Source organism: Artemia franciscana, chromosome 1, assembly GCF_032884065.1.
Source record: "Artemia franciscana chromosome 1, ASM3288406v1, whole genome shotgun sequence".
Taxonomy (NCBI): Eukaryota; Metazoa; Arthropoda; class Branchiopoda; order Anostraca; family Artemiidae; genus Artemia; species Artemia franciscana.
In genome coordinates, this window is record NC_088863.1 from 10,283,740 (window position 1) to 10,297,030 (window position 13,291).

At 35.8% G+C, this 13,291-nt stretch overlaps 1 protein-coding gene across 4 annotated transcripts in view; it reads right to left on the bottom strand.

Moving 5' to 3' along the window:
- The window catches only part of LOC136025399 (uncharacterized), a 597,112-nt gene that overhangs the window by 319,408 nt on the left and 264,413 nt on the right, over nucleotides 1-13,291 (bottom strand). The window lies entirely within an intron of this gene.

The window sequence follows — 13,291 nt, forward strand, 5'->3', positions numbered from 1 at the left end:
TTGACAAATTAAACGCTGGAAAATAAAAGGCAGCTTACTGGCAAAGTTTTCAGAATCCACGAACGCTTCTTGAGTGTTACTATCTTTTTTAGGTTAGGTTAGGTCAAAAATTAAACAATTTTAATTTGCAATAGAAGCAATTATTATATTCGTAAAGAGCATAAAAAAGGCATCGAGTGGTATATTCACTTTATTGATAAGTCACTGATATGAACTGTCATATATGTAACCATCTGGGAATGTTGAAAGTGAAGTGTGACTTTTTTGAGGATACAAAAACACACAAAGTACTCTAATTTGCTAAAGCCAAGGGGATACCTTACAGTAGGCACAGAAAAACAGTGACGTTCACATGTCTGAAAATACTAACCTGGCGGGTCAGCGAAATAAAAAAAAATTCCATTCTCATCCAACAGGTAGATGTTTCCTGGCGCTATTTTTAAGAAACAAGGGGTGAAACTACTTAGACGAACAAGTTTTGATTTTCGGAAACTAGTTACGGAAACGCTACGGTCCCTTACGCGATATAGCAAATAAAACGGCTTTGAGCTTAATAGATACGTAAAAAACGCTATTAAGGAAAGAAGACTGAAAACAGACTGAAACAAGAACAAATACAACGCGGCATCTCTTAATGTCCTAATGTGTTTAATATTGATCTCCTAATGTGTTTAATATTTTCTTCTGTGTCTTTTAATTATTACTGTTCTAAACAGCACGTTCGGCTTTACGGGGATCTAAATTTTGATATTTCTTTGTATGACAATCAATATTTAAATCTAAAGAAACGGGAGGTACTAAGGATACAAATGAAAATAAATATGATTTTTGTCCCTCGTATTTTACAAAAGGTCCTTGTCTCAGCAAAATCAATTACCCAATTCTAATTGATTCATTGCAAATCCAAATCTCCTTTCCTCTAAGTTGGCTACGTTATGAATGTTCAGTTGAAATTTTTTTAACTTTGTAATTTGCTTACGTTATGCAGCTAAAGTAGATTACACTCAGGAGCAAATGGTGCCAATAAGCCTTATGTGAGCAAATATGAAAGACTAATTTGGCTGAGGTGAAACTGCCATTACCCAAAGCGTTTCGCAGCTACACCTTCAATCCCCATTATATGTGAGATAAGTGGATTAATTATATGAAATAAGATAATTGGAACAAACATAGTGACTTATATGCAGAAAACAAAAGGGGATACTAATTATGACATGTAGTACATCCCCAGGGATTTTTAAATCAGCAACGTTTACACTTTTGTACAAGCGATTATCGTTGTTAATTGTCAAGTTTTCCGTGGCTTTCTATTAACGAGAAACCAGGCATAAATTTGATGTTATCTCTTATAAATTGTATTTGGTGAAGCTATTCACTGCTCCAATGTCATTGTCAAAGTTAATTAGGGTTTTCATGAAACTACACACTATTAAGTTTGTCCTACTTACACAAGAATTCCACCTTTTTGATCTGCAGCAATTTTGACATCAAATAAGTGAATTCAGCATAAAACTGTGAAAACTATTTTCTTAAGTATTTTTCTTTCTTTTTAATAAATAATTCTTAGATGAGGTTTTGTTTGTCCAACCCTCAATCTTTTACGAAGCAAAATATTCAGATCAGTATACACCATTGTATATATATACTAGCTGTTGGGGTGGCGCGAAGCGCCACCCCAACACCTAGTTGGTGGGGGTGCTTCGCGCCCCCTCAAGCCCCCCCGCGCGCGTAAGTCATTACTCGCCATTGTAGTTGTGTCCCTGTGTCCCACCTGTCAATATAGATAGATATATATATATTTTTAACTAGGTAAAACTTGCGAATAAACAACATTCTTGGCTGTCCCATTGTCTGTGCATATAAATAGAATGTCAGGTTTACCGACTCTTGAACATGCAACATATAATTGTCCATGGGAAAAACAATCTGTATTCAGATCTATACCTCAATATTCTAATGATTGCCCTCGAGCTTTGTTGATGGTGATTGCTAATCGAACATTCCTTGTGTCCCCGTCGTCATTTATATATCCCCCTGTGCCCCCGGCGTACCCGACGTAGTTGTTTCCCTGTGTCCCGGTTGTCATTTGTGTCCGGTGTCCCAGTCTGTAATTTGTCTTGGAGTGTCGCGGTCGTCATTTATATTCCTTGTGTCCCGGTGTCCCGGTCGTCATTTTTGTCCCGGTCGTCATTTGTGTTCCGGTGTCCCGGTCTGTAATTTCTCTTTGAGTATCCTGGTCGTCATTTATATTCCCTGTGTCCCGGTCGTCATTTGTGTCCCGATGCTTTGTTGATGGTGATTTTATAATCGAACATTCCTTGTGTCCCGGTCGCTTTCTCTTTGAGTGTCCCGGTCGTCATTTATATTCCCTATGTTCCGTTGTCCTGGTCGCCATTTGTGTCCCGATGTCCCGGTCTGTAATTTCGTCAGTCGACAAACATGACGTCAGTCGACACATAAACATGACGTCACTCGACAGACACACAGACAACTTATTTTTATATATATAGATACTAGCTATTGGGGTGGCGCTTCACGCCACCCCAACACCTAGTTGGTGGGGGCACTTCGCGCCCCCCCCAAGCCCCCACGCGCGCGTAAGTCGCTACGCGCCATATTAGTTACGCGCCATTGTAGTTGTCTCCCTGTGTCCCACCTTTGAATATAGATAGATACATATATTTATGTTTTTAACTACGTAAAACTTGCGAATATACAACATTCTTCGCTGTCCCATTGTCTATACATATAAATAGATTGTCAGGTTTACCGACTCTTGAACCTAGAATATAATGTGAAAAACAATCCGTATTCAGATCTATACCTCATTATTCTAATGATTGCCCTTGAGCTTTGTTGATGGTGATTGCTAATCAAACATTCCCTGTGTCCCCATCGTCATTTATATATCCCCCTGTGCCCCCCGGCATCCCCGTTGTAGTTGTGTCCCTGTGCCCCAGTCGTCATTTATAGTCGACAAACATGACGACACACACGTCCCAGTCGTCATTTGTGTCCCGGTGTCCCAGTCTGTAATTTCTCTTTGAGTGTCCCGGTCGTCATTTATATTCCCTGTGTCCCGGTCTGTATATACATTCGTTTTTGAATTGGTATATGATGAAATAATTTTTTTGTTTTGCCTTTTTTTCTTTTTAATTTTTTTTTGTTTTTACCTATTTTTTAGCTTTTTAGTTTTTTTCTTTTTTCGTTTTAGTTTTTTTTTGTAGTTTTTACCTCTTTTAGTTTTTTTTTATTTTTATTTTTTTTAGTTTTTTTCTTTTTTAGTTTTTTTCTTCTTTTGTATTAATGCTAAAGCCAAGGTTCGAACCTGGAACCTCTCGTACCTAGAGCCTGGAACATAACGCTTTACCAACTCAGCTACTTCGGCGTGAATACATTTACCTTTTTTAGTTTTTTTTTATTTTTTTTTTATTTTTTTTTTAGTTTTCTTTTTCTCCTTTATTTGTCAGTTTTTTTCCTTTTTTTAGTTTTTTTTCTTTTTCAGTTTTTAGTTTTTTTAGTTTTTTTTTTGTTTTTTTATTAGTTTTTAGTTGTTTTTTTCTTTTTTGTTTTTTTGTAGTTTTTACATTTTTTAGTTTTTTTTTTACTTTTTTAGTTTTTAGTTTTTTATGCTTTTTTTAGTTTTTTAGCTTTTTTAGATTTTTTAGTATTTTTGTTAGTTTTTTTGTGGTTTTTATCTTTTTTAGTTTTTTTTCTTCTTTTGTATTAATGCTAAAGCCAAGGTTCGAACCTGGAACCTCTCGGACCTAGAACCTGGAACATAACCCTTTACCAACTGAGCCACTGTATTTGTATTGGATTAACGACGCTTCTTGACTACTAAGGTCCCTGCGTCGGCCCTGTAGTGCATTCCTGCAGCATGGTTCGATCTCTGGGTCCCGTATTACGACACTAAGGTCAAACCCACTGCGCCAACACAGGTAGTTATATAACTGACCTACTTCGGCTTGAATACATTCGTTTTTGAATTGGTATGTGATGAAATAATTCAGACGTCATATGCGGATAGTGACGTCACTCAACAGACACACAGACAACTTATTTTTATATATATAGATAGACTAGCTGTTGGGGGTAGGCTTCGCGCCACCCTAACACCTACTTGGTGGGGGCACTTCATGCCCCCAAGGTCACGTCATGTGACCTTGTGACAAGGTCAATCAGGTGACGTCATGTTTCTGTGTCGGCTGACGTCATGAAATTAGTTGTCAGGTGACGTCATGTTTCTGTGTCAGCTGACGTCATGAAATTAGTTGTCGTCATTTTTGCTTTGACGGTGACGTCATTCAAGTTATATAAGACATATATTCACGTAGAAATCTATTAATGTTTAAGTTTACAATGACTGATGAAGATGCTCAAAGAGTCTATGCCAAAAAGCTTGCTGCTGATAGAGAAAGTCAGAAAAGAAAGCGTGCCGAGGAACTACCAGAGCAACGCGAAAGCAGACTTGCTGCTAAAAGAGAAAGTGAAAAAAGAAGGCGTGCCGAGGAATCAAAAGAACAGCAGGGAAACAGGCTTGAGGCTGATAGAGAAAGAAAGAACAGAAAGCATGCCGAGGAACTACCAGAGCAACGCGGAACGTGCAACAAAGAGTCCTGAATCCACCGGATACAACATTAACAGCTTTTTTTCGCTTTGCAAAAATGATTCTTTTGCAAAAAAACTGCTGTATACTGAAGTGCCTTCGTATTACACGTGGAATACTAAAAATAAAGTATTTGAACGTCAAAAACAGGGTAAGTCAGTCGACGGCCAACCTACCATCTTCAAAGATACCACGATAGGAAGACTCTACACCGTTCACCCCAATCAACATGAATGCTTCTTTCTATGCCTGCTTTTGGTGAATGTACCCGGTCCAACATCCTTTGAGTATTTGAGGACTGTAAATGGTACTATACATGACACTTACCGTAGTGCATGCCAAGCTCTGAATTTATTGGAGAATGACCAACACTGGGATAACTGCATTCTATATATATAAAAATAAGTTGTCTGTTTGTGGATCTGTGGATCAGGCGACGTCATGTTTCTGTGTCGGCTGACGTCATGAAGTTAGTTGTCGTCATTTTTGCTATGACGGTGACGTCATTAAATATATTTAATCCTGAAGTTAGTTGTCGTCATTTCGAAACCCTTTGGCAGCACATTAATATTGCTTGCGGGAGATATCAGGCAAACATTACCTATAATACCTAGATCAACTCCTGCAGACGAAATGAATGCTTGCCTGAAAAATTCTAATTTATGGGCACACGTAAAAATGTTAAAATTAACTACAAATATGCGTGTCCGATTGCAAAACAATGACTCTGGTCAAACATTTTCAGATCAATTGCTGGCAATTGGAAATGGAAAGCTCCCAGTAGACTCAATTTCAGGACGTATACAACTACCTGCTGATTTCTGTAATTTAGTGACGTCCAAAAATGAATTGATTGAAAAATTATTTCCGAATATTCTAAAAAATTATAAAAATAATAAATGGCTAAGTGAAAGAGCGATTCTCGCACCCAAAAGTATAGACGTCCACGAAATCAACAATATTGTTTTGACCAAGATTCGAGACCAGGCAGTCCTTTACAAGTCAGTCGACACAGTTTTGGAACCAAATGAAGCGGTTAATTATCCATCTGAATTTTTAAATTCCATAGATCTTTCAGGGTTTCCACCACACGTGCTACAACTAAAAATAGGCGTACCAATAGTACTTTTAAGAAATATCAACCCACCAAAGCTTTGCAATGGCACGCGACTTGCCGTAAAAAAAAAACAATGGAAAACCTAATAGAGGCCACAATCTTGACAGGGCCTTTTGAGGGTGAGGCTGTTCTTATTCCTCGCATTCCCATGATTCCAACGGATCTGCCTTTTCAATTTAAAAGATTGCAATTCCCAATTCGATTAGCATTTGAAATCACCATTAACAAAGCTCAAGGTCAATCATTAGAAAAATGTGGTATAGATCTTAATACAGATTGTTTTTCCCATGGACAATTGTACGTTGCATGTTCGACGGTCCATAAACCTGACAATCTATTTATATGCAGCGACAATTGGACAGCGAAGAATGTTGTATATTCGCAAGTTTTACGCAGTTAATTTGTATTATATCTATCTATCTATCTATCTATATAAGAACGAGTTGTGTGTATGCATGTTTGTTTGTTTGTAAAAAGAGCGTTTGCATATAACGTCATTATTAGTACATACGGCTTTGTATATGCACAGACAATGGGAAAACCAAGAATGTTGTATATCTGCAATTTTTACGTAGTTTAACTCCTGCTGACGAAATGAATGCTTGCATGAAAAATTCTAATTTATGGGCACACGTAAAAATATTAAAATTAACTACAAATATGCGTGTCTGATTGCAAAACGATGACTCTGGTCAAACATTTTCAGATCAATTGCTGGCAATTGGAAACGGAAAGCTCCCAGTAGACTCAATTTCAGGACGTATACAACTACCTGCTGATTTCTGTAATTTAATGACGTCCAAAAATGAATTGATAGAAAAATTATTTCCGAATATTCTAAAAATTATAAAAATAATAAATGGCTAAGTGAAAGAGCGATTCTCGTGCCCAAAAATATAGACGTCCACGAAATCAACAATATTGTTTTGACCAAGATTCGAGACCAGGCAGTTCTTTACAAGTCAGTCGACACAGTTTTGAACCAAATGAAGCGGTTAATTATCCATCTGAATTTTTAAATTCCATAGATCCTTCAGGGTTTCCACCACACGTGCTACAACTAAACATAGACGTACAAATAATACTTTTAAGAAATATCAACCCACCAAAGCTTTGCAATGGCACGTGACTTGCCGTAAAAAAAACAATGGAAAACCTAATAGAGGCCACAATCTTGACAGGGCCTTTTGAGGGTGAGGCTGTTCTTATTCCTCGCATTCCCATGATTCCAACGGATCTGCCTTTTCAATTTAAAAGATTGCAATTCCCAATTCGATTAGCATTTGCAATCACCATTAACAAAGCTCAAGGTCAATCATTAGAAAAATGTGGTATAGATCTTAATACTGATTGTTTTTCCCATGGACAATTGTACGTTGCATGTTCGAGGGTCGGTAAACCTGACAATCTATTTATATGCAGCGACAATTGGACAGCGAAGAACGTTGTATATTCGCAAGTTTTACGCAGTTAATTTATATTGTATCTATCTATCTATCTATCTATATAAAAACGAGTTGTGTGTATGCATGTTTGTTTGTTTGTAAAAAGAGCGTTTGCATATGACGTCATTATTAGTACATACGGCTTTGTATATGCACAGACAATGGGAAAGCCAAGAATGTTGTATATTCGCAATTTTTACGTAGTTTGAAACACATATATAAATCTATCTATATTCACAGGTGGGACACAGGGACACAACTACAATGGCGCGTAACTAATATGGCGCGTAACGACTTACGCACGCGGGGGGGGCTTGGGGGGCACGAAGCGCCCCACCAACTAGGTGTTGGGGTTGTCGGTAAACCTGACAATCTATTTATATGCACAGACAATGGGACAGCGAAGAATGTTTTATATTCGCAAGTTTTACGTAGTTAGAAACATATATATATATATATATATATATATATATATATATATATATATATATATATATATATATATATATATATATATATATATATATATATATATATATATATATATATATATATATATATATATATATATATGTTTCTAACTACGTAAAACTTGCGAATATAAAACATTCTTCGCTGTCCCATTGTCTGTGCATATAAATAGATTGTCAGGTTTACCGACTCTTGAACATGCAACATATAATTGTCCATGGGAAAAACAATCCGTATTCAGATCTATACCTCATGATTCTAATGATTGCCCTTGAGCTTTGTTGATGGTGATTGCTAATCGAACATTCCCTGTGTCGCCGTCGTCATTTATATATCCCCCTGTGCCCCCCGGCGTCCCCGTTGTAGTTGTGTCCCTGTGTCTCGGTCGTCATTTATATTCCCTGTGTCCCGGTCGTCATTTGTGTCCCGGTGTCCCACTCTGTAATTTCTCTTTGAGTGTCCCGGTCGTCATTTATATTCCCTGTGTCCCGGTTGTCATTTGTGTCCCGGTCTGTATATACATTCGTTTTTGAATTGTTTTTTTTTAGTTTTTAGTTTTTTACCTTTTTTAGTTTTTTTTAGTTATACCTCATGATTCTAATGATTGCCCTAGAGCTTTGTTGATGGTGATTGCTAATCGAACATTCCCTGTGTCCCCGTCGTCATTTATATTCCCTGTGTCCCGGTCGTCATTTGTATCCCGGTGTCCCGGTCTGTATATACATTCGTTTTTGAAATGGTATATGATGAAATAAATTTTTGTGTTTGCTTTTCTTAGAACGCTTTTCTTAGATATGACGTCACTCGACACACAGACAACTTATTTTTATATATATAGATAGATACGTCAGTTGACAAACATGACGTCAGTCGACACACAAACATGACGTCAGTAGACAGACACACAGACAAACAACTTATTTTTATATATAGACTAGCTGTTGTTTATATATAGAACACCTAGTTGGTGGGGGCGCTTCGCGCCCCCCCCCATAAGCCCCCCCGCGCGCGTAAGTTGTTACGCACCATATTAGTTACGCGCCATTGTAGTTGTGTCCCTATGTCCCACCTGTGAATATAGATATATATATATATATATATATATATATATATATATATATATATATATATATATATATATATATATATATATATATATATATATATATATATATATATATATATATATATATATATATATATATATATATATATATATATATATACATATATATATATATATATATATATATATATATATATATATATATATATATATATATATATATATATATATATATGTATATATATATATATATATATATATATATATATATATATATATATATATATATATATATATATATATATATATATATATATATATATATATATATATGTGTGTGTGTTTTTAACTACGTAAAACTTGCGAATATACAACATTCTTTGCTGTCTCATTGTCTGTGCATATAATATATATATATATATATATATATATATATATATATATATATATATATATATGTTTTTAACTACGTAAAACTTGCGAATATACAACATTCTTTGCTGTCCCATTGTACGTGCATATAAATAGAATGTCAGGTTTAACGACTCTTGAACATGCAACATATAATGGTCCATGGGAAAACAATCCGTATTCAGATCTATACCTCATGATTCTAATGATTGCCCTTGAGCTTTGTTGATGGTGATTGCTAATCGACGATTCCCTGTGTCACCATCGTCATTTATATATCCCCCTGATCCCCCTGGCGTCCCTGTTGTAGTTGTGTCCCTGTGTCCCGGTCGTCATTTGTGTCCCGGTCTGTATATACATTCGTTTTTGAATTGGTCTTTTTTTAGGTTTTAGTTTTTTTTACCTTTTTTTAGTTTTTTTTTCTTTTTTTTAGTTTTGTTTTTCTCCTTTATTTTTCATTTTTTTCCTTTTTCATTTTATTTTCTTTTTTAGTTTTTTTTTTAGCTTTTTAGCTTTTTTAGTTTTTTATTAGTTTTTAGTTTTTTTTTTCTTTTTAGTTTTTTTGTAGTTTTTACCTTTTTTTTAGTTTTTAATTTTTTTTACTTATGTCCTGGTCGTCATCTATACTCCCTGTGTCCCGGTCGTCATTTGTGTCCCGGTGCTTTGTTGATGGCGATTGCTAATCGAACATTCCTTGTGTCCCGGTCGTCATTTATATTCCCTATGTGCCCGTGTCCCGGTCGTCATTTGTGTCCCGATGTCCCGGTCTGTAATTTCGTCAGTCGAAAACATGACGTCAGTCGACACAGAAACATGACGTCACCTGACAGATCCACAGACAGACAACTTATTTTTATATATATATACTAGCTGTTGGGGTGGCGCTTCGCGCCACCCCAACACCTAGTTGGTGGGGCGCTTCGCGCCCCCCAAAGCCCCCCCCGCGCGCGTAAGTCGTTACGCGCCATATTAGTTACTCGCCATTGTAGTTGTGTCCCACCTGTGAATAGATATATATATATATATATATATATATATATATATATATATATATATATATATATATATATATATATATATATATATATATATATATATATATATATATATATATATATATATATATATATATATATATATATATGTTGCATATAAATAGATTGTCAGGTTTCCTGACTCTGTATTCAATCTGTATTCAGATCATTATCTGTATTCAGATCTCTACCTCATTATTCTCATAATGTGTCCCTGTGTCCCGGTCGTTTGTAATTTCTCTTTGAGTGTCCCGGTCGTCATTTATATTCCCTGTGTCCCGGTGTCCCGGTCGTCATTTGTGTCCCGGTGTCCCGGTCTGTAATTTCTATTCGAACAATCCCTGTGTCCCGGTCGTCATATATATATCCTGCCTGTGCCCCCGGCGTCCCCGTTGTAGTTGTGTCCCTGTGTCCCAGTCGTCATTTATATTCCCTGTGTCCCGGTCGTGATTTGTGTCCGGGTGTCCCAGTCTGTAATTTCTCTTTGAGGTTCTCGGTCGTCATTTATATTCCCTGTGTCCCGGTGTCCCGGTATGTAATTTCATCAATTGACAAACATGACGTCAGTCGACAAACAACTTCATGACGCATACAGCTCAATCCTTATAATGACGTCAGTCGACAAACCTGACGTCAGTCGACACACAAACATGACGTCAGTCGACACAGAAACATGACGTCACCTGACAGACACACAGACAGACAACTTATTTTTATATATATAGATATATAGATATACATATATATATATATATATATATATATATATATATATATATATATATATATATATATATATTGACAATGATCTGTGCATACCTTATTTGAAATTTTTCACAAATTTTTCGCCAGTGACTGAACATTGTGGACTTTCTGAAAAAAGTTAAACAAAGTTCAAGTTTTTTCCGATTTTTTTTTTCAATTAAGTAAGTAGAATTATGCGAGGAAATGGTGTACTAACTCTGAGAATAGTTCTAAAACTTTATTTATATTAAGGAAATTCTGTATTAGTGTCAAGTGGATAAGTCAGTGAATGGTTAGACCACACTACCTAGTTTCTTCAAGGATTCTTAGCCTTAGGGCAGGAGGTTCCATTTAATAGCTTTGGGTTGTGTCAAGAATTAATAAATTCATTTTTTTTTCTTTGTTTTTATTTACTGAATCAGGGAGACCTCTGTTTTGCCAATCTTAATATCTATCAATCAGAGAGCTTGTGGAGATCCAAGCTCAAACCTCTTCTTGCAAAAATTTCACCATTTTTTTGTTAACTGTTTCTCAGACAATGTAATTTTTCTGAGAAAATATTTGCATTGGTCCGTTTTGCCCACCTCGACGACAAAACTTGAAGTCCCTTTATCCTCCCTCTCTCCCGGTATTGTCTAAAAGTTTTGAACTCCATCTCCTAATTTGATACTCAGATATTGAAGGAACATTAGTTCTTTAATTTTGATAAACGTTGCGTTTCCAGTCTAACTTGCTTTTTTACTATAAATAAAAAGTTCAAGAGAAGTTCATAGTAAAATATCTTCTAGGAATATCAGAGGAAAAAGCTTTCTAACCCCTCCATCCCTTCGACAAATAAAAATTTTAAGTCTTCTTATTCCAATCCAATTTTTCTTGGAGATTGAACATCAGTTCCTAAAGCTGTTTTAGGATCTTGCAGAAGTATATTTTGACAGTTAACCTATCTGGTGACACTAAAAGACATACAACAATTATAAATAATTTGAGACGAGAATCTGTTTGTCTTTTTCTTTCCACTGTCTCTAAATGAATAATAAAGCTTCATTTTTAGGCTAGCAGTTACTTTTAGGTATATTAAAAAATCTCTGCCCCCCCCTCATTCCTTTAATGAGCAAAAAAGTCTAAGCTCCTTGTCCCAGTACAATATTCCTTGAAAGTGCCTGTGTTGAGGAAAATGGGAAGCAAGGATGGATTTTTTCTTTTTATGGCAAAATATCGGTGGAATTTTATGCTGGATGAAGGAATTTGTTTTCCGGTGCCGGAAAAGACCTTTAGCTAAGGATTCACTGATTCCCCATTTGAACATTTATTGTTGAAATCCAAGACCGTAAGTGACTTGATTTCCAATGTTTTACTTACTGGTCTGAAGGTGTACGTCCTGCAAACAAAACAACCTAGAAATCAAAAAGTTTCAAAGGAGACATCTCTTTTCGATTTTCGAGGACAATTTCGATATTTGTGTTTATAGAAACTATGTAAAACTTGACCTTTTTCCAAGAGCGAAAGTAATTTTTATTGAATCTTTAAAATTTAAAAATTATACAGTTAGTGTATAATGCATATGTGCGGACGGTGTAAAAGTGCTACCCTTGGGGCACTACCTTACCTCAGATCAGGATGTATGTGTAAAATTTCAACAACGTCTTAGTTTTGTAAAACTGACCATTTAAAAAACGATTCTATCCGTAGGTGGACGGGGGGAGCACCCTGTTTTATTGAAAATCCCAATTTTGTTCGTAGGTAGGTGGTCTGAGGAGGTTGCTTGTCCAATATTAGTGAATCATTTTTCGATAGTTCAAAGGGAGAGTTCTTGTTTGAACTCTCATTTTTTTTGTTATACATAGAACTGCAGGTGTTAAAAAGGCATATTTTTAGGACCAGAAACAGCATGGAACGAAGTTCATTACGATTCATCTGTTGTTAGTGAATACCGCTGCAGAGTTTGTTAATTTACTCCCTTATACTTAAAACACTGGATTTGCCATTTGAGATTTTTCTCTTAGTGTGGCTACGGCAACATAAATTAGAGAGTGCTTTTTCGAAGATGACACATTTTGTCAAACCTTTTTTACTGCAAGTGTATCTTTGAAAAATTACACAGATCGTTGCTTACAAAGATGTAAAGCACTGATGTAAAAGCAAGAAAAGGCAGACTAGGATGAAGGAGTAAGAGTACTTTCAGTTTTTTTAAATTTAAAACAAGTCCAAGAACTATAAACATCTCTTTTTGTTACCTCCTGTTTTCTCTATCTTGGTATACCATTTGATGTTTTGATCAAATACTTGTTCATTTTGTATCGACGCTATGATTATGGACAAATCTACCACCACCGCGTTTGTACCAAACGCCACATTCGGAGGTAACTTGGACAATTTTGAAATTTTCACCGGGAA